Source organism: Accipiter gentilis, chromosome 5, assembly GCF_929443795.1.
Source record: "Accipiter gentilis chromosome 5, bAccGen1.1, whole genome shotgun sequence".
In the NCBI taxonomy this organism is placed as follows: Eukaryota; Metazoa; Chordata; class Aves; order Accipitriformes; family Accipitridae; genus Astur; species Astur gentilis.
This window is the reverse complement of record NC_064884.1, coordinates 298,769-320,109: the sequence shown is the minus strand read 5'-3', so window position 1 is coordinate 320,109 and position 21,341 is coordinate 298,769.

The following is a 21,341-nucleotide window of genomic DNA, read 5'->3' as shown; positions in this document are numbered from 1 at the left end:
CAATATGATGCTACAAATTATTGGAAATAAGACAATTGCAATTCTTGGAACCTTTAATATTGATTGCTTAAGTAAATCATCTGTTAAATGGCAATCTAATTTGAGCGGTATACATTGAACTGAATTAATAAGTGAACTGATCAGATTCAGATGTTTAGAAAAATGCAACACCACTCAGTTTGGTTGATTGGGTGCTTACAAGCAAACATGGAACTTGAAGATGAGATTACCATATGTACTTAAGGCTTTTTTCTTCTATACTGTGTTAGCCAGACATTAAAGACAAGGTCCTCCGAGAGACTGTAGCAATTATTGTGGCTATAATTTCTGCAATACAGCCAAAAATATTTTCACAGCAGAACTTCCTTTCCCGGGTTACTAATACATAAAATTATTAAATCCAAAAGAATCATTAAACCAGATTAGATTTATTCTACTTGTTTACTTGGACAATGGCAGTTATAATTTATGTCCTTGCCAAGCTAATTGTGAATTCCTAGCCTACTGATACATTATTTTGGTGTTTGGATCTCTGGCTCTTTAGAAAGATGCTTTTTGCTTGGTCATCCTTGTAAATATGCATATGAGAATTCTGATACACGTGGATAGCCCTTTTGAAGTCAGTGGGCCCACTGAAGTACGTATTGGGAGGATCTAAACTATAGACTGCGGGATACTCAGAATCCTGGCTGCAACTTATCCTATTAGATATGTATAAATACTTCATATGTTCACATGGCTCATACATACAGTAACATTTAAGAAATTTGTCACAAGTATAAGTATTTTAACGGTTAAAAATATTGACCAAGTAAAATGTCTCTGCATCACAATCTTCATTTGGAGACTAAAATGTTCCTGTTTCTTTAAGGTGGGCCTTGCGTTATGCAGCTATTACAAATGTTTTTCAGTATTACAAATTATGAATAAATATAATTACTTACTGATTCCGTCCTTTATGTTTACATTGCATAATTACTAGCCACTCTTGATGCTTCATAATAATTGACTTTATATTGATAAATAGATTAGCTAATACAGTAAATGATTATTCCCCAGTAAATGAATCAGTATGCTTTTGACTTCAAGTGCCATTAACAATAAATGCATGGATTCAGGACAGCTTATGCATTTTACATTAAGCAGCCCCTGAATAAACACCCAGAAAGCAGGGACCAGTGCCCAGGGTTGCTTCTCCTCCTGCATTGTGCACACTAACCACTTGCTCTGCTCCTCCTGAACCTGTTCTTGTGTTCCTTGGTTCCTAAACCTACTGCTGTACCTACAGCATGGGCAGGCTTTCCTGGAAGGCTCTGGAGTTGTTTAAATCCTTTCTAAGGGTGAGGACACATCAGAATGAACTTCTGGGTGAATGCTCTATCAACTGTGTTGCTGTGTAAAATGCAGATGTCGCTACCCACCTTTCTGGCAGCTGTTTTTTCCCGAAAGAGAGTAGCTATATCTACTTTTTTTTTTTTTTTTTTTTTTTTTTTTTGTCAGCAGCCTGGCCAGTTACTGTAGGATTGGTACAGCCTGAGCACATCGAGGGAATTTAGTATCAATGCATCTAGTTTCTGGATTCTACAACAGCTCTTGAGCTTATGGGACCCATTTGAGTCAATTCTGGATGCTGGCTTGCTGCAGAACTGAAATGCAGGAACTTTCAGACAGAGAAAGGGGATGGAGGCTCCTCCCCTGGAAGAGCTGGCTACTATCAAGGCAATTTTGGATCCATGTTAGAGACTTTGGTACCTGAAGACCCCCTAAGTCTTTTCTGGGTCTGACCCAATCTGCTGAAGGAGTTGACAGTCAAAATGATTTATGGGAGTAAATTCTAGACCATATGTTGAGTGAAATGTTGGCTCCATTGAAGTGAGTTGTGGGGGAGGCAGGGACACTGGCCTGGATTTCATGGCATCAGGTTTACAGCTGCTGTCTGCATGTGGGAAGGACAATGGGATATAGAACAAATAACTTTTCTCACTGGCAAGGAGTTCGGAGCAAGCTCTGAGCCTTAATTCCACTGTTCGTTAAGTCAGTAGTAAAATCACTGGTTTAGGGCAACTGAGGATTGAACCTAGTAATGACCATGTGATTTCCTGTGTCTGTCATGTGATCTGGCTTTATTTTAGTCATTTGAGGTCCCATCCCTTTCCTTTCTCTCTTCTTTTGCAGTCGCTTTATTAAGCATAATGCTGTCTAGATGATGTATGGGACCTCAAATATCAACATACATTATATAATACATAAACATGCCATTCCAGCCTCATTACAGCACCAGGATTAGAAAAAAAAGGTGGGGGGGGGAGAAGCTAAAATTAATGCAACAAAATTGGAACCAGCCCTTAAATGGATAGGAATTGTAACCTGACGTTACAGTTCCATAGCATTGCATCCAATTTGCTGGGTGCCTGCAGTTGCTTTATATTAGGGTTCCAAATCCTGGAAATGTTTTAGCATGTGCTTAACTTTAAGTAAGGTAAATCATTCCCATGGTTATTCTTTCTGGCCTATGACTCTGTTAGGGTGAATTCATAGCTGAACTCAGAATTCCCTAGACTTCTGCTGCTTTGCAATGCATTTCAACTCTTCCAGCTCCCAAAATTAGTATTAGGTACCTGTGTAACATTAGAAAGATCCTTACTGTACTGTGGGGAGAGATATTTCTGCTCAGCTTCAGGGGGTGGAAAAACTTCTCATTGTCCTTTAAAAGGATGAGTTATTTTCCAGATCAGGTACATAACTATAGGATCAAACCTCAAGATCTTTGACTGGCAACCACAGTGCTGGAAATTCTTTTCCTTTGCAGAAACACAGTATGTGTAAGTCAAGTCAACTTCTAAAGGCATTATGGAACTTACATGCCAAGAAGCAATTTAACTTGATGCTAACATTTGAGCATTTTTATTAAAAATAAATAAATAAATAAAAAATTCAATAGGTAGTGCAATTTTATGTATTTAGCCAGGCTGATGGTTGCTTTGTCTAAAGCAAACAGGGTGTTTAGTTGTTTTCTTTTTCCTTGAAACAATGACATTACCCTTTTCTCCATTTTTGTTTTCTTGCCATATTTGATTCTTTCATTTTCTTCATGCTTTAGATCAGCAATCTCTTTCAATATTCAATACTGATAAGTCAAAGAAATATGACATCTTGGTATGACATCATAATGTTATAATTCAGCTATTGTCCTTGGTGATTTTTCTCTGCATGTTTAAGTGAAAATGCAATAAGAAGTTATTTTGGGTATGAAAGATTAATGCAAATTTGAATGCCAGTGAAGCAGACAGATGTTTATGACAAAGCAGGACTGGAAGGAACACAACAGTCTATCATCTGCTTTGCGGCACAACACTGGCTACCAAGGACCTCAGTAAGAATATTGAGCTTATATGTCTGTGGCAGCTTATTAAGTTCACCTTGGTGAGTAGATCTGAGGTACATGTGAGTACACCAGACAGCAAAAGCCTGGTTATTTATGGTCAGGTGAAGGAGGATTGTAGAAAGTACGATGGCTCCAGAAACTTTTGGATATTGGCATAGAGAATTGGCCTGCGTGGACAGAACTAGGAACCGCTCTGTCCTCCAAAGGTAAATGTACTGCATATGCTAATTTACCCTAGCTTTGTGTGAGATCTTTTTTAAAGCACAGCGTGAGAGAGTAAAGCAATCCAGGATGGGCAGATGGTATGAAGGAAATAGTTGCCTACAGCTGCTGGGAACAGCAAATAACAAAGCAATAGCAGCCAAAACATAGGCACATCCAACTATGGGACAGGGAAAGCAGTGACCTGGAGTTTGGGCAAAAGAGTGAGATGTGGGAACAAGTTCAATTTTCAACATTTGGTCAATGGCAGGTCTGTCCATGAGCTGAAATATCATCTTGTTGATTTTTATGATTCTCCCGCACTGCGTCTCATAGAAAATCAGTAAAGAATTAGCAACTACGAACCATTATGTTCTAAATTTTGACAGAATAAGTTGACTTGGACCTTATTTCTCTAACCAGCTAAACAAGATTGAATCCTAAGAAGTGTTTCTGTGACTCCAGGATTTAGTATGAGCTGTTGACTCTCATCCAGAGCAGAACAACTCTGTTCTTCACTATCAACAGAGTTGTTGCAAGAAAGATTTAGGAACAAATGAGCTTGAGCCTTAATGTCTCCACAGAGTTACAGTAGAAAGCATACTTGCTTACATTTCTCCAGTGCCCACCTATCGCATAGTCTTTAGGCAAACTAACCTTTTAGAAAACAAAGCCTGTGGTTGTGATATAATCAGTGTTTTCTGGGTGCAGAGACACATGAAATCAAGACCCCTATGGAATGGTTCCATAAAATTTAACAATAATAAAGCCAGCAATGGAAGAATTTATTGGTGAACCTAGAGTGCTTACTAGACAATAAGGTTATTTCTTTTCTTGGATTTTTTTTTTTTTTTAGTGATCTTCTAGAAATATATAGCAAGACTTTGATTGTATTAAATTACATAAAATGGGTAGGTCTTTAGATTAGTGATCATTTCCAATGAAGATTGGACCTTTTCTATAATTTGGGGAAAGGGGTAGATCTATAGAATTTCTGTTGTATCATAGAAGCTGCTCAAAAGGTTTCTCATTTCTGTTTAGAAAGAGGAAAAGCTCACCATGTGGGAAAACTCACTTAATGCACAAGTCAGATGTGATACATTCTTCATTACGGTGCTGCACTGAACCCTGACTTGGTGGTAATTTGGAATTCATATTTTGGTCTACCGAGCAGGCATAGTTAAATTTTCTCATTGGTAATAAAAAACCCCACGTATGATGTCTTTCTAAGGAAGCGATGTCTGTTTTGCAAACTGAAACAAAATAAGCTAGGGGTTTTTTTGAGGGGGGGAGGTCATGCAATGAACTGCAAATATGAGCTAAAGCCTTGTGAAATCCAACTTCTTCAAAACTTCTTCTGGGGACTGGATCCCCTTATTCTTGCCTATAAAAAGAGTGATGGATACTTGAATCTCTTTGTCTTGCTGTACTCTCTATCTGGGAAAGAAGTTGTTTTTTCTCAAAACCTTTGAGTACTTTTGGGAAAGCGATGGGTGTGTACAGGCATCATTAGTTCCCACAATCATGAAACAGCTCTGTTCCAAATTTAAAAGGGTCCTGTTTTCTCATTTAGCCTGAGGGGGGGGGGGGGGGTTCTTTTTTTTTTTCTCAGTTGGGTTTTGGAGGTGTGCATTTGTTGTCTTATTATTTTGTTATACTTATTTTTTTGAGAGTCTAGAGCATCCTCTGTGATGGGATTGTGAAAATGTCTTGCCTCAGGGCAACCAGAACATGGATGACTTTGAATGTGTGAAAACTTAAGAATCGAAATCATATATGTTGGTTACTTCTTTCTTTTTATAGCTAGGGAGTTGATAGTCAGAGGAACTGATGGGAGTTAGATGCCTATGACAATTAGAAAATCCCATTTGCTAATGGCATTTTTCTATGCATTCGCCGTTACTTTATGTGGTTTTCCCTGCATCTTCAGTTGTTGCATATAACACTGTGGTCTCAAATGTGTTCTCCAGATAGTTCTCTATGTCATACAAGAAGTTTAGGACTCAGCTTGAAGAGACAATTGATGCTTTTAGCTGAAAGAACAATGTTTTGAGAACAGAATTATCCCTTCTTTGAGTCCTTTACAAATTGTATTTTGTAATACGTAAGAAGTGGATTTATGACTTGAGAGACTAAACAAGCTGTACCTCTCCTTTATCACTAGCATCACACTCTCCTGCATTCCTCCTCTGCTCCTCTCACTGTGATCATCCTGGCTGCTCTTAATCATAGCACACATGCAATATCATTGGGGCGACGTGACCCGTTAGTCGTGTACCCAGTTCGCCAGGTCTACTGCCTGTTATGGCTTTATTCCCACTGCAGCTCCACAGCCTATTAAAAGGCAAAATAATGAATTAAAAAAGTAGTTTGCTGCTCTGATAGCATTCATTTGGCATGTGGCAAAACTCAGGAAGAATATTGAAAACCAAGATTTTTTGTTTGTTTGTTTTCATAGAAAATAAGTAGTTAATTAAAAAATCCCTCTCATTTGAAGAAGACCTGTCTTTTAAGATAATGAACATCCTGCATCTAAAACATTCCTGCTTTGCTTTACAAGTTCTGGGGCAAAAGATTCTCTGGTTCTATAAGAAACCGAGTAGAATGATGTATTTTGTTGATTAAGTCTCTGCATGTGTTACTTCTATGGAGCGTGGTTTTGTTAGTTTCAAGATCTCCTAATTAAGCCAAAGGAATTTCATGTTCTCTGTAGTGTTGATTGGTGCTAGTCGGACTACCAAACAATAAAAAAGATGTGCTCTCTTAAAACAGAAGTAACACTCTTACAGAATGGAATTTTTTGGGATCACCCTCGCTGCTGCTATTCCTTTTTTTTTTTTTTTTTTTTTTTCCCTGCTCTGCAGTATCATAAACCAACTTTTGAAAGACTTCTTTTATGAGATCATTTTTTGGACAATGTAGCAACAGTAAGGTAACAACACCTGCGTTTTTAGTTTCTAGGATACATTGGTGCCAGGTGGGAAAAGAGTGGGGGATCGAGTCCTTGCAACAACCTTTGCAACTGGATCTTTACAGCAAGCAAGAGAGACAGCGAAAAATAGTCAACATTATTTCAGCACAGTGGGGAAGAAGGGATGAAAGCTCTGCAAATGAATTCATTGTGACAACCTTTGTGAAGAATCTAAGCGTTTGATCTTTTAAAAGATTTAATAATTCTTTTGATAGATTAAAGAATAAACTGGGTGGGAGGGGGAGAGGAAATTAACTTTATTTCCCTGATTCTGTCAAAATAGTAAATAAAAAGAGCAAATCCCTAAATTTAGTAAGCTTCTCCCCACACCACCTCTTTTTTGAGTGTTGGATGTATGTCACATTATAGTCCAAGCATTAGATAAACACTTAGAAATATGATCCTTTAGATAAAGATTGTGGAAAATGATCTAATGTGCTTATATCCAATGGAAATTGATCTAAAAAGCAAAGTAACTGAATGCTTGGAAATCGATATTTCCACTATGTAGTGATTTATGAAGTCCTATGCGTCTCCAAAAAGCCAGACCTTCAATCACAGTATTATTGGGTTTGTTGGGCTTTGTTGTTGTTGGTTGGTTGGTTGTTTTCCCTGCTTTACCCATGTATTCATTCTATCACTTGCTGAGGCCTTTAGGTATCCGAGCACTGCAAGTTTTTCCCTGGCAAATATCTCCAAATGGCCTCTAACTGATGAAGCCAAGCTCTGAAGGTCTTTGCACTGATACTACTAAACTATATCTTAGAATAATTTTTGGTTTCTTTTAGCTCGAAAAAGTTTGTGTCTCAGACCCTATTCTTAAAGCCAACTCAGATTCATGATGCTGCGATGCAAGAAACAAATTTCTGTTAAAATTTTTTGAGGTATTGCTTAAAAAAACCCACCAAGTGACAAAACGCAAAACCCCAGGAATTTAAAATGGGTGGATTTTTCTATGAAAGGACCTGGTACTACCCTTCTAAAACAAGGAAATGATCTCTGTTGCAGAAGACAATGTTTTGGGGGAATCAAAACTCTCTCCTTTGAAGTACTTATTCTTAAAAATTAACAGAGGATTTTTGGTTTAGGGTGGCCATTAGGTTACCTTTAGCTGACAAACAAACAAAAGACAGTTTTGACTGCTAACAGCTGTCACGTGTAAGTAGAAAAGGGTAGGAAGACTGTATAATCATTTCCTCAGCGAATGCTGAACAGCCTTTCGTATGATAAGACCCCAGGGTCCTACAGAGTGAGCCAGAAACTCATCTGGACCAGAGCTGAACAGGAAGGGCACTCAATATAGGCATCTATTTCAAAAGAGTCCACATAATGAAGATTAATTAGACCTTCTTTACCGATCTAAAGCTAAATGTGCATCTTGAAGGCCTTGGGCTTCCTCACACTAGCAAAGTTTCCATGGAAAGCCAGGAAGAATAAAAAGTGGTAGACAGAAGAAAGAAGGTCAACTCCCCTGTAAAGTTACTTCAAAAACATACCAATATTGACTTTGCTTATTCGCATACAAGTATAAAATGCTGTAATGTGTACTTCCAGCACAAAGCAATGTAGGAATAAGATTATCCGTCTGTCTGCACTAATGCAGCTGTCTTCTTCAACCACATTATACATAATCATCTTTCCAGTGGCTGAGGGCATCACTTCTCCTTTAGTTCATGCACACCATATTCAGATACATGCAATACTCTTCTCTCTCCTGGAAAAAGGACAAATTCATGTATCTATGGGTTCATTTTGTTTTTTCAACTTGAGTCTGTACTGTGAGCTAGGTTTTGATTGGACTTCAGACTTTTGCAGTGGTAGCTTTTCTTTCTGATCTGATTTTGTCTGAGACATTGCTTCATGTACAGCTCAAATGCAGTCTGGAGTGATCTTGTCCTTTGATCCTACAGTTTCAGACTAGGATCTAATCTAATCTCCTTTCAGATGGTACCAATGGGGAGTAAGACACCAATGCAGCATGTACTCAAGTTGAGGATGTTGGAAGGGGATGGGAACGACTTGCTCGTATTTTTCCAGCTGAAGGCTACATTCAAGTAGTCAGCAGAATGAGGGGCTATGTCTAATGCAATCAGTAGCAGAGGCCATTGCAAAGGCAGAGTACTGCATTGACTTTATAAAATACTTATTAGGTACAGACTGTCCCCAGTTGCTACTTTAGAAACAACAGGCAGTTGCTGTCAGCACAAAGAAAACTTAGGCCATGAGTCAAAAAGGAGCTGAGCCCTGGCTTCTCACAGAGTGTCTCCAGCACCTTTGGGCACGCAAAATCCTTGTAGTGTCTTATTGTCAAGGCTCCTGACTGCTCTCATTAACTTCAAGTGGAATCGAGTGCTCAGCACAATGGAAAACCAAGCCCTTCACTTCTTTAAAGTGATCTTTTGGGTTTCATATTTATTTGCAAAACAGGGTAACATATCCTGAAAAAATGTCTTTCTCCTCACACGGAGTTTTAGGTAGACGAATCTAGGAAACGCATGTTCTTCTAGCACAATAGCAACTTATGAATAAGATCATACTTGTATTTGCATTAACACGGCTGGCTTCTCCAACCAGTTTTACATAATCTCCTTTTCAATGGGTAAGGGTGTCATTTCCCCTTCATTTCATACAACTGTGCTTTGAAAATGTAGGGAGGAAGTATTTAAAGAAAGTCCGCATTTTATGAAAGGGAAAATTGCCGGCGTTCCTTTGTGTGTCTCAGTAGGATTTGGATAGATTACTCATACTTAAAAAGGAAGGGAGCTTTTGCTTTCTCTTCTCTTTTTTTAAAAACTTGCATTAACATCATGTATTGACATATTACAAAATCCAAGGAATGTTGGAGAGCAAATCAACCACGACTTTGTCCACAAGTTGCAACAAATTCTTAAAACGTCGCCGCCTTCTGAAATAAAATTGTCACAATTTGGATACAGGCAACTTTTATAACGATTAAAGCTTCACATATTTGGTAGGGACAACAGCATGATCTCTCTCACTTTCTCTTTCTTTCTGCTTAAAAATTTATTCTCTTTTTTTCTTTTTCCTTTGATCCAATAAGCTTGCTACGAATGCAGCACATTTTAACAATTTTCATAAATCAAGCAACTGGAATAGATTTTAATACAGAATTGTATTACTGCAAGAATGCAAAGCATGCAGGCTCTAAGCACTAACATTTCTATTAGTTGAATGGAAGCCAATGCTTTAACTGTAAGCATGTTAAAGGAAAATAATTCTCTGCTACGTTTCTGGGGTCTCTGATGTCAAAAATCCTCCCTGTAAGTAACTTGCAACTTTTTCAAAGTTGTCCATGTCTCATGGGTGTTAAGACTGGTCAGTCACAGTTAGAAGAGTATGTTTTCTTCTTCATGGTCAGATATGAAAGTCTATTGAACTATTGTTCTCTCTCTGACATTCTTTGATTTAAAAAGGCATGTTGAAGTAGAATATCAAGATTCAATGCTGTAAGGAGCTATTAGTCTAGTGGTACCTTTTCATAAAGGTTTTCTATACTTTATAGGACGTATATTTATATTTGCTGATCACCTTTGTGTCAGACTGACACTTGCTAATCAAACCTTGACGATAATTGTCATTCTTGTGAAGGACACATCCTATGAGGTCATAAACATATTTTATATACTTAAATGCACTTTGTGCGTGTGTGTGTATGAATCTATGTGCCTATGTTTATATTTACAAAGGATGTTTATGATAACACTGCTTTTTTTATATACTTTTGACATTTCTCTTCTTCCTTCTCATTTGTTGCGCTCTTTTTTTTCTTTTATCAAATGCTGCTCATTGCTAAAACATTAACAAAATTTTAAAGGTAGAGGTGAATTGGCTGCTTAAAACTGAGGGGGGAAAAAAATGCAAGGAAATTTTAAAGGTGCTTTTGTAAAAAACTGTTGATGCGCATTCAACCATCTTTCATCTTTTCAGAAAAACCCTTCTCTTTTTAAGAAAAATCAGTTGATGGCATTTTCATTCAAATCCATTTATTTTCCCGTATTTGAAAAGCGCTTAGCTCAATAGGGCTCTGTACCTTCACTGAGATTTCTAGGTATCGTTATATCAAGCATCCTAACTTAAGCATGGATAAAAGGTAATATTATTTGTTATTCTCTCCCTCAAAATAGAAGGCAAATAAGGCATCTGACACTGAAGGTGTCATCCATCAAGCCAATTTGAAGGCATTTCAGTTTGTATTTTGGCACTGAATTGTATTATTTTTTGTCTTGACATTCCACAGATTTTTGACGTCTTAGACTAGCCATAGCCTACATCTCTGAAGATTAATCAGATTTTGAATTGTCTTTCAGGGCACCACCTTTGCTAACAATGGTACTTGAACATGTGGGTTCCTGAATTTGTAGTTTGGGTTCCCAACATTAGGCATTCAACTTCAGAAACCAAAGGACTCAAAAAACTTTTATTTCCATTTGCATGTACCATTCTTTGGAGAACAGAGTCCTCTTCTAAATATAGCAACATGTATCTGTTGTCACAGGGCAAAAAGATAGCTTGGGCATTGCAGATTGCTTTTCTGCTGGAGGGGAATACTGGTATGTTCTCAGTTTAATTGCCCTATTTAGACTGGTGTACCAGTCTTGGAGCAAGAGTGGTCAAATAATATGCAGGATAATCCCTTCTTATAGGAATCTCAACCTAACCTCAGTGACTGGTACCCAGAGACTGATTCTGGCTCAAGAACTGACCTCAATCAGAGAGCAGGGCAAATGCAGAAAGCAAATTATCTCACTGCTTCCACAGTTTGCTCCCGAAGGACTACAGAACCTTGCATAAACAAAACTAATTATAACACACACAAAAAAAAATCGTAAAACTAAACCTTTGCTTGCAGGCTAACAAAAAAGAACCTGGAAGAGTGTATGTCACAGTGCCATCTACTGACGCCAGTCTCAACAATATACAAAGAACACCCAATTACAGTAATAAAATAAATAAATAAGGCCGGGAGTCTTGGAAAGATTATAGTCTTATGTTTAAAGGAAGGCAATGACTGCTAATTAATCTGACAAAAGAGAAAGCCTCACCTACTGACAGGTTATTCATCCCACAAATGTTAGCTTTCTCTTCAGTGCAATATGTTTCTTCTTGTAATTCTTGGGAAGAGACTGTTGCACGGCTGACCATAACTCTTAGTGCTGGCTCCCATATTTCTATTTTGTCTTGATGAATGCTTTATACTGTAAGAGAATTACAGCCTACTATGGTGAGCAATTTGAAAACATAAAGGAATTCCACGAAGGAATGCAATTGTGGAATAAAATCTGTTCAGTCTACTGTGTGATAACTTTATCTGACACAGAAAATGAGCAGTAACTTGGAGGCAGGTAGAAGCAACATGTAATCCGGTTGACGTAAATGAAAAGATGATACTGGCAGAAAATTGGGCTGCATATGAATATAAAGGCTGTTGAATAACAGGAAATGAAGAATGACATGCTTAGTAGCAATAAGGTAAAGATGAAAGAAGTTCACAAAACAGTAGTACGGGAGCAGCCAAATACAAGTCAATAAAGACTGAAGTTCTTTGCTCCTAGAAGCAGAGTTGAATGCTGAAGTCTACAGTCCTAGATGTGTTAAGGGTTGCCAAATGGTAAAGTGTCAAAACAATTAGACTTTATTCCCTGGTTGCTAATGCGCAAACTAAAGTGGCGGCCGAGATGTTCAGCAAAAACATTACTAAGCAAGATGATGTATTATATTCTGTATCGCTTTCAGTAATTCCAAGGTAAGAATGAAATGAACGACTAGAAGATAGTGATTGGGAATTGAGAGGCAGACAAAAAAAAAGTCAAGAGGTGAGGAAACAGCAGAATGTTGATTGAAAAAAAAAATATAATATTCTTAAGCCTTATGTCAAGTATAAGAATATAGAAGGAGGGTAAAAGTGAGCACCTGAACTGTACTTGCTAAGGTTCACTCTGATATGTTGTGGCAGATGGAGCTGACATCCTGAGAGAGGCTAAGAGGTGAAAGTAATAATGAACAATCTTCAGAAAGCAAAAGTAGAAGAAATATTAGAGCTGCTACAAGAGAGCAAGCAGGAGATGTTTAGATTTCTGAGTTCTTTTGGATAGCAGCCACGGTTTGTCTTTATCTCCTAGTAACTGGTTCTTGGTTTGAACTTTGTCAGGTCATCAGATTAGTGCCATCAGCTCTAGAAGGTTTTTAGTCCTTTCTTTGGATCATCTAGCAGGGAACTAACATGTGGAGCGCAAACTTGATATGCTTTTGGGGGGGCTGTCTTGATAAATAAAAGCAGTGGAAATAAGTAAGAATAGACAGGGGATTTTATTATTGCACCATCTGTTTCCGTGCTGTTAATATTTTTCTCAACTTTTTGTAATGATTTTAAAAATTGGATTTAAGGAGGGGTGCTGTAGTTCAGAACCTTGCTGCTGCTATCGAGGGATGGTTTCAGAAGGGAGACCTAAGCCATGATAATAGCTGTCCATCTGCTACAGCAGAAAGCAGATGTTTCATGAAGTCAACTGGATGACATTGATCGTCAAAGTAACACAGACAACTGAGTCTTTGCTTGGATCAGGGCCAAAAAGTGATTTCTAATTTATTGCTCTTCCTGGGTCTTGGTGTAAGCTTCATGCAAGGCATTTCTTCTGATACTCCTATTTCTCCTGATACTCCTGTTTCTCATTCTCTTCTTCCTCGCATTACTTCATTTAAAGTCAGTTAATGACAGTCCAGGCTTGTCTTGAATGTTCTACATTTATACAGCACCTAGCACCATGGAGCAGTCAGCTGGGACAAACACCTACTGAATGTTAGTGAACCCTGTCAAGTGCTTCGCTATTACATTGTGATGTATTTTTCAGCTGATCCAGAGATTTCAAATAGCGGTTTCATTTTTCCATTTTTAATTTAGTTGAAGGAAGTAAAAGAAGCTTCTGATTTTTACTGGTAGACCCCGATGAGGACTGAAGCAATTCAAACTTGACCAGCCTTAATCGTGCAGGTCAGCCTTCTAGAACTTTTGTTCACCTCCTGTTGAGCTGCTGAAGAGAGGAGGGGGGGGGGGGGGGGGGGGGGGTGCGTGCGGAAAGGCAGCTTTCAGTTACTAAACCCCCTTGTGGTGCTGAATTCTAACCAAGTACCTCCAATCCTGCCAGCCAGAAATGCCAAAAGGAGGAAAGCTGCTGAATCAAAAGAAAATCAGGATTGGGAGGGTAGTAGGGAATATGAGAGTGGCACTAGGTGAGTTTATTTGATGGATTTATTGCTGGTTTGTGTTAGTTTGTGTTAGTTATCACCAGCTCTTTGCTGTTCTTGGTTAAGTTTTTTGCTGTTCTGAGCTGAACTTGCAAGATGCCAAAAGCTTTTGAACACCCCAGGCTATGGTCTGAGTAAATGGGAGTTCATGGTGTGCTGCGTCTCTTGGGTTCAAATCCTATTTGCAGGGTGTGGAGTGGCCACTTAAGTCATGTGGTTTTCTTTCTGCTACCAAACTGAGTGACTCTCAAGGGCCTTTCAAATCATTCACGTGAATGCTCCTGCCACAAGTACTCAGGCAAATAGAGTAGCCCTGGCACTTTCTCCCTGTCTGCAAACCCAGCTGAACAGCCTCACGGGTTGGTAGCATGTGGTGTGGCAGTGGGAGGTGATGGACAAGAAGCTATAGCCTGCAGCCAGGCACCAGCAGCAGAAGGTCACAACCTCTGGTCTCTCGCCCCTATGTGAACTGCAGCACATCCTTCCTGTGGGCCTGCGGTGCAAATCCTCTGTGCCTCCCTGGTACAGGCCATCAGTCGGTCACTGGCAGTGAACGCGGGAACAATTTGGCAAGTGAGCACTGCCTTAAGTGCTAGCATTCTGCTTCCCTGCCCAGGCGGAGTGGTCCTGGATAGACAGGATGGACAAATGGCTCTACCTTTGTAGCCATTGTATGCTGTGATGGAGCATCTCCTCGCTGCGGGGTCATGGCAGAATCACCCACCAGATTTAGCATGTGGTCATTTCTATCTAATTTTTCAAGCAGAGATGATCTTTGACCCAAGGGTGATCATTTCATTGTGCGTGGTGGTGGTGGGAACTCCAAGCAGGTGCTCATTTCACTGTAGACTTTATTGTACCTATAGGGGTACCAACCCAAAGGTAATTTAGCTGCATCTTTGAGACAATGAGCAGCCCCTGTGGCATATTCTCAGCTTGCTTATTTTTTTTAAACCACCAGTCTGCTTCCTGAGAAGTAGGGTGGCATTATTAGGAAACCTAGGAGATACGCCACACTGGCCTTGTGCAGGAACGTGTCTTTGCTAAGCGTGGTTTGCTACAGTATGCTGTGTAGTCATCAGCTAATTAATGCCAATTGATTTAGAAATACAGTCTAGCCATGGCTGTCCGCTTTTGCAAAAGATCCTGTGTGTGTCCTTTCTCTACCACACTCGATGGAGTATGTTTGCTGAAGTCGCTGTTGCATACACTTAAGCAATAAAACATTTACCGCTATTTCAGAAATTGTTGCAGTAGGCAATTTTCCTCATTAATTTTACCATTGTAGATGGGATTTCATGAGGTGTGAAGGCATGCAGAGCCATACCTTATACTATCCCTAATCCTGCTTGTAACACCAACCTTTTAAGGAAAAAATGCATTGAAATGAGAAAGGGATGTTTTGGGGAAGATGGAGCAAGAAGCTTGACACACATTGAAAGTAGTGACTTGTGCAGCTCTACATCCAGCAATGCGGTGACTTCTGCTCTTGCTCTGCATTGTTACATTGATAGTTTTGTATCAATCTCCCCTTGGAGATGTTTTAAAGGGCGTGTTATCATTAAAATACACATTACTGCAGAATGAAGAGTCATGACTTTGTAGGTGGTATTACTGCCGTTGACACAACGAGTGGAAGGGCCATTCTTCCTCTGAAAGGTGAAAACAAGCTCTTATCTGCCAATGCCTCTCGGAGTAAGTAGAATTCATTGTACTTGTCACCCAACAGTTTGGAAGATTGTTTGCTCAAATATCACTTTTCCAATTACATAGATATTTCTCCTTTGCTCTGCCCAACAAAATTGTTACTTAGGTGTGTATCTAGTGACCAAGTACTTTTACAGGGTTGCTAGCTTGCACCCCAGAGGAGTACAATATGCTAGGGCACTCTTTGCTCTGTCTTACCCAGGACTATCAAGACTTTAAAATACCCTTGGGACCCTGCAGGAAGAAATAGGCTATAAAAATACAACAGTAATGATTTCCATCTAGCACCTTCAACTAAGGAATCTCTAAGCATGTTTCAAATATCAAAGAGCAAGAAACCCATTGTAGTACTGTCCCCTGGGTATAGGTGGGAAACGAAGGCCCTAACAGGTAGAAAGAACTGTACAAGGTGAAATGTAAAGCCGGTAGCAGATCAGGAGACAGAACCCAAGCCTGGCCTCAAGTCTGAGCCTTGCTGCAGGAGTTGTCCACATCTTGCCTTCTGTATTGGGATAACTTTTAAATAAGAATACATAGTCAAACACTTAATGTCTGGTAAATATTTTGATATGTCCTTCTTGCAGAATGAAGGCTTCTCTTCCATTTTAGAAAAGCTAAAGTGATGCCTACATGTCTGCAAACTAGAGTGTAACAAACTACCAGACCATAACAGATTACAGAATGCTCTGCTCCATCCTATCGGTCACAGGCCTGTATCTCTACTTGACTCTCCTGTAAATATTAGGACACATGGTAGATGGTGATAGATCAAAGCAGAGGAGATCTGGAATTACTCTTTTCATATTCCAAAAGAATGAGCCTTTGTTATTTCTCGCACTTCCATATTTGCCCCAATTTATGGGGTAGATAAGGCTTGAATTTTGAAGAACGACATCATGAATTGCTTTTCTTATTGATCTAGCTTTTAATGTGCAAACAATGAAAACAATAAAACTTGCATTTAAAAACAAACATTTCTAACACAGGAGCTACATTAAAATGACACAAATTGCTTTTGTGGGCTGAATTTAACAGAACACCCATGAGGTTCCACTTAAAAACAACAAGCCAACAAAAATCAAATTGCATTGTTTTACTAGCAAACAAAATGGTGAACATGCCTTGGGCTACGTTTTCAGTGTGTTTTCTTGGAAGATCAAAGCTTAAATCCCATTAACCCTTCAAACATCAGCCTAGTGAATTCATTTCTTTACCTCTGGGTTTCTAATACTCCCTTTAACATGAACTAAACTCTTTGCCTACATCTGATCCTTTTCCTCCTCCTACGATGCAGTCAGTGCTTCACTTGTCTTCCCCACCGGCATCTCTACGGAAGCACCACCTTGTAAGTGGGTAGAGTTCAAACAGACGGTTATCCATCCCACACTGGTTTCCCATTTTACTAACTTGGAGATCTGGATAGAAGCCAGAACTAAAATAATTTCCTTTTTTTTTTTTTTTTTTTTAATTTTTTTTTTATTACCATTCACTGTGGCACTGCATACCCCACTGGCGAATGGCTGAATAAGACTCACTTTGTTGGCCAGCAGACCCGTTTTTAGAGCAAGTTGGGGTCTTGGTTTGATCCGTCCCTGTTAATGATCTCTTCCTGGACCTCAGGTACATTGATACTTCAAAGTGTCTGGTAGTTGGTTGCTCATAGTGTTGGAAAGCTGATTTGTGTTGATGTTTGTCACTATTACTGTCACCTGTTCCAACAACCACTGGTCATCTTGTGTGCCTCCTATTCACATGAGTAAATGTACACAAGATGTCTCCTCCTGACGGTTAGCTGCTTTCTCAGGGACAATAAACTAGTACCTTTGCCCAAGCATGCCTCCTTTGATGTGGCAGGCTGGATCCTAATCTGACTTTACCCTCATTTTTCTGCTCTGCTGGGACCCTGTTTCATGTATAAATACAGAGTCCTTCAAATAGTTATTAATTCCAAATATCTGTGCCTCTGTAACGTTGTGTAATGTCAGGAAGATTAGGAAGATAGAACAGATGCACCCTTCTGGTATTGGTTTGTCCTTATGGGGAAGCGTGGAAAGATTTAGATGCAGTGGAGAGCAGCAGCGTGCTGTCCCTGAGCGCTTGGGAGCTGTAGGCTTATCCTTCCCAGCCTGGGATGACACTGACAGTCCAGTCAGATCCTCGGAGTGTTTGGAAACTTGCCAGAAAGCAGGGGTCAAAAGGGAGGTTTTTCTTGTGTGTCCAGAATTAAATTTCTTAAAAGTAAAATAACAAAAAAAGGGGGAGAGGGAGAAGCAGCCTGCATGAATTTAGTTCCAACCAGCTCTGTGTTCGTTAACTTGAGCTGTGCGAGAAGGTGAATGTGTCCCAGCTCATACAGAAGCAAACTGTACTTTCCGGCTGCGCTACCCTTCTCGGGCCTCCCGTCGACATGCCAGAGTTGACTCTTAAAATGATTCAGTTACAGTACCAGCCCCACAGCTGTCTACAGCTGTATGCCTCCCAGCTCCACACAACTGGCTTTTCACACAGAAATGGCCCCTTTTAAAAGGGTTCACTTGAACAGATTGCTTCAGTCTAACAATGTGTAAAACATGGTACTTCAGACAGGCTTTCCTTTTTATTGTGTGGTCTTTTTTTGGAGTCTTTTATACCCCCAGATGAGAAGAGCTATTGCCAAATAACACAGCAGCATTTTTTTTTTCACCTGAGTGCTTCACAAGGAGGGCTTCTGCCTCCCCTGCTGCCCCCTTCCCCTTTAGAAATGCCTCACCCTAGCTTCAGTTCTTTTTAAGAAAAAAATGAAAACTAACCCCACTGTCCTTTCTTTTTGAATGATTGCACTGTAAAGCCCTGAAAGGCCAAGTATACAAATCGGACTAGAGCCCCAAGGACTGTCTCCTCCTAAGCACCTGCAGGGAAACTTCCCGCGGGATGGCGGAGTGCTTGTTTGTCACTGTAAGCACCGGGCACAGTCGTGACCACAGCAGAGTCCCTACATCTGTAATACAAACCGTAAGCACAGAACAAACCTTCCCTTTTCACCCTTGATGTAGATACTTCACAACAAGTGCCCTAAACCTGAGGGAAGTGAGCAAGAATAATAACCGACAGCATTGGGCTTTTATTATTTTACTTTAAAGAATACCTGAAGTTGCTCAACGCTGCACAGACTAGGGTTAAAAGAGAGTCCCTTGCTTGGGTGCGTTTGCAGTCAGAGCAGTAGGAGGGAAGATGACAAACTTCTGCACCTACTTTTACTCGTCTGTAAATCTGTGAGGAGGAAAACCACATTTTATGATGGGTGGGCAAGAAAAAGCATTTTCCAATGTCTTTATTTCTGGTAGTTTGGGGATATCTAGGGGTGGTGAGGGTTGTTATTGCATATAGGAAGGCTGTTATTACTTCCCCTTCCGTACAAACTAGATAGTGTGTCTCCCTTTGATTTCCCCTTTTTCTACTGGGTTGAGGAAATGAAGAGAAAAGAGGGAAATGAACAAAAAAAAAAAAAAAGGCAGCATTTGTTTCCTTTTGTCTATCACTCAAAACTTGTACATGAGTTTTGGGGAAGAGGAGAAATTAAAAATTATCTCTAGGCAGTTGATTATCCCTTAGCAGACATCACTTGAGAGGAGCTGTGAAATGAATTGCCTTTGCCACGCTCTGCCAATAGCGTTCGCTCTCCAGTTCAGCAGGTCTTGCAGAGACTTGTTCCGAAACGCACGCATACCACGGCGATACCTGCCAGGAGGTTGCCTTTTCTGTCATGCTGTAATTTTTCTGGGGATTTCATGAACGTGGGGAGTTAGAGTAATGCTGTGTTGGAAACCCAGGTTCCAGGGAGAATTTCCCTACACAATGGATTGCATTTAAAGAGGCTTGCTCCAAACAGAGTGCAGTGGCTGAGTCCAATTTCCAATGTGAAGTGAGGTGTGATTTTTAATTTAGATTTTATGAATTCTTTTTTCCTAATCCCATCATCATTATTCTGTTCTAAGGCTTTTGGCAAATGCTGGCATTTGGTATTGATTTGAAATACAGCTAACTCTCTTGGTGCCAGCTTGCATGAAATAAAGGCTGACCTGGGTACTGGGTAACTGTGGCCAGAGCTGGTAGTACAATGACAGGGCTTTCACCGGTCCCGGGGATGGTTTAAATCCGCTCCCTCCTCTGAATCAGGTTGCTTTTCAATTAGCTGGAAGTACACCCATTTTATACTAGCTGTAGAGATGATGGATGTGGTTTCCACAGCAGAGAATTTAGATGAATTTTGTTTCCATCTGAGGGCAATGGGGTCACTGGCGTGATGTAGCGCAGTAGCCTGACCTCCTTATCCGGGTGTTGGCAGCCCCATTGGAGGGAGGACGTGGGGTTTCCACCCCTCCGGTGCTCCCATGAGGTCAGGGCTGAAGCATGCTGGGCTCTCCTCTCTGCCATACAGCAAATGGAGACGCTGAGGTTGGTCAAGCTGAAACTCTTCACCAGCCCTACATTCTCACAAGCCGTTTTTGTGAAGGAAAGCTAATATCTTGGCTCTTTCCTTTGGGAAGTGTTGTGGGATACCCAGGAAGCGAAGGCATCAAATGAGCAGGACCTTCTGGGATCAGAAGGCATCCTGGAGGCATTAGATATGGATGGTATTTGATACAAGAACTGAGGTTTTTCTGTTTTATTGATTTAACCTATTTGTGGTTGTACACACACAATGGGCTACATTATGAGTGCCATGTGGATCTGTGCTCCTGCCAATAAACCCAGAAACCCCCCGTGAGTGAGCTGAAGGGCAGATGTTTCCCACCCGAATGCTCATTCCTCTAAGGGTGAGAGAGGGAGAGGCCGATCCCCAGGACCTCTGCAGCAGAAGGCACAGAGGTGCACATTTCTGTGTATTTGTTCGCATTTGGCCCTTTGGTAGCAGCAGATAACTCCTTTCCTGTGCAGTTTGCTCATGTTCCCAGCAGAAGTAATGCTTGCAGGCTGAGGGATGTCAGACGAGAACGGCTGCTCTCAGCTGGACTGTGGAGCATGGTGAGGGGTCCGTAGCATGAACACACCTGTACGTTAGGAGCATTTTTTTGCAGCGTATCAGAATAATTTACTGATCGTTTATGCTTGTGTTGATGCGTCTTTGATAAAAATACTTCTGGAGGGGATGAGGTCTTATGCTCAAATTTTTAAAAAGTGATATCTAGCTTTAGACTGGTGCCCAGAATGGGCTCTCACTAAAGGTGGCGAGGAAGACAGCGGGCAGAGGATCTGAAAACCAAGCTCTCAGTGTCTCAAGCTGAGCCCTTCAGAAGTGAAGAGTCAGAGAGATTTAACTCAAAACCAGCAAGTGCTGCTGCAAATGATTGGGTCATGCAGTTTGTCTTTCCATGCGTAGCTCTTTTCAACACAAATCTCGACTCACCCAGGCACGGTTCAGTCAAAGACACATTTCAGGAAAATAAGAGAACTGTAACAAATCCAGGTGTTACACACGTTGGTCACTTGCTGTGTAAATGATGTACAACCTCAGGGTGTCAGGGTGATAACGGGTGTTTAACTCGGAAAAACATAGCAGTGGCAACACTAATAGTTGTTTCCTTAGGTGCTAGAGAGAGACATCTTGGACAAAAGGTATAGCCTGCTATTTGCTCTGCTCAAATGGAGGTTTGTACTCTGCTCAGACAGCAATGTAGGTGTGAGACACAGGATGGTGTTCTTCCGCAAGATTGCAGTGAAGTGTCCTCCTTCACCCTGCATGGAAGCAGAAAAGAGAAGTCTTAGTCTCTAAATGTTAAGCCGCTGAAATTTCTGTGTTAGGACATTTTTAATTTAAGGTGTTACCTTCCTGAG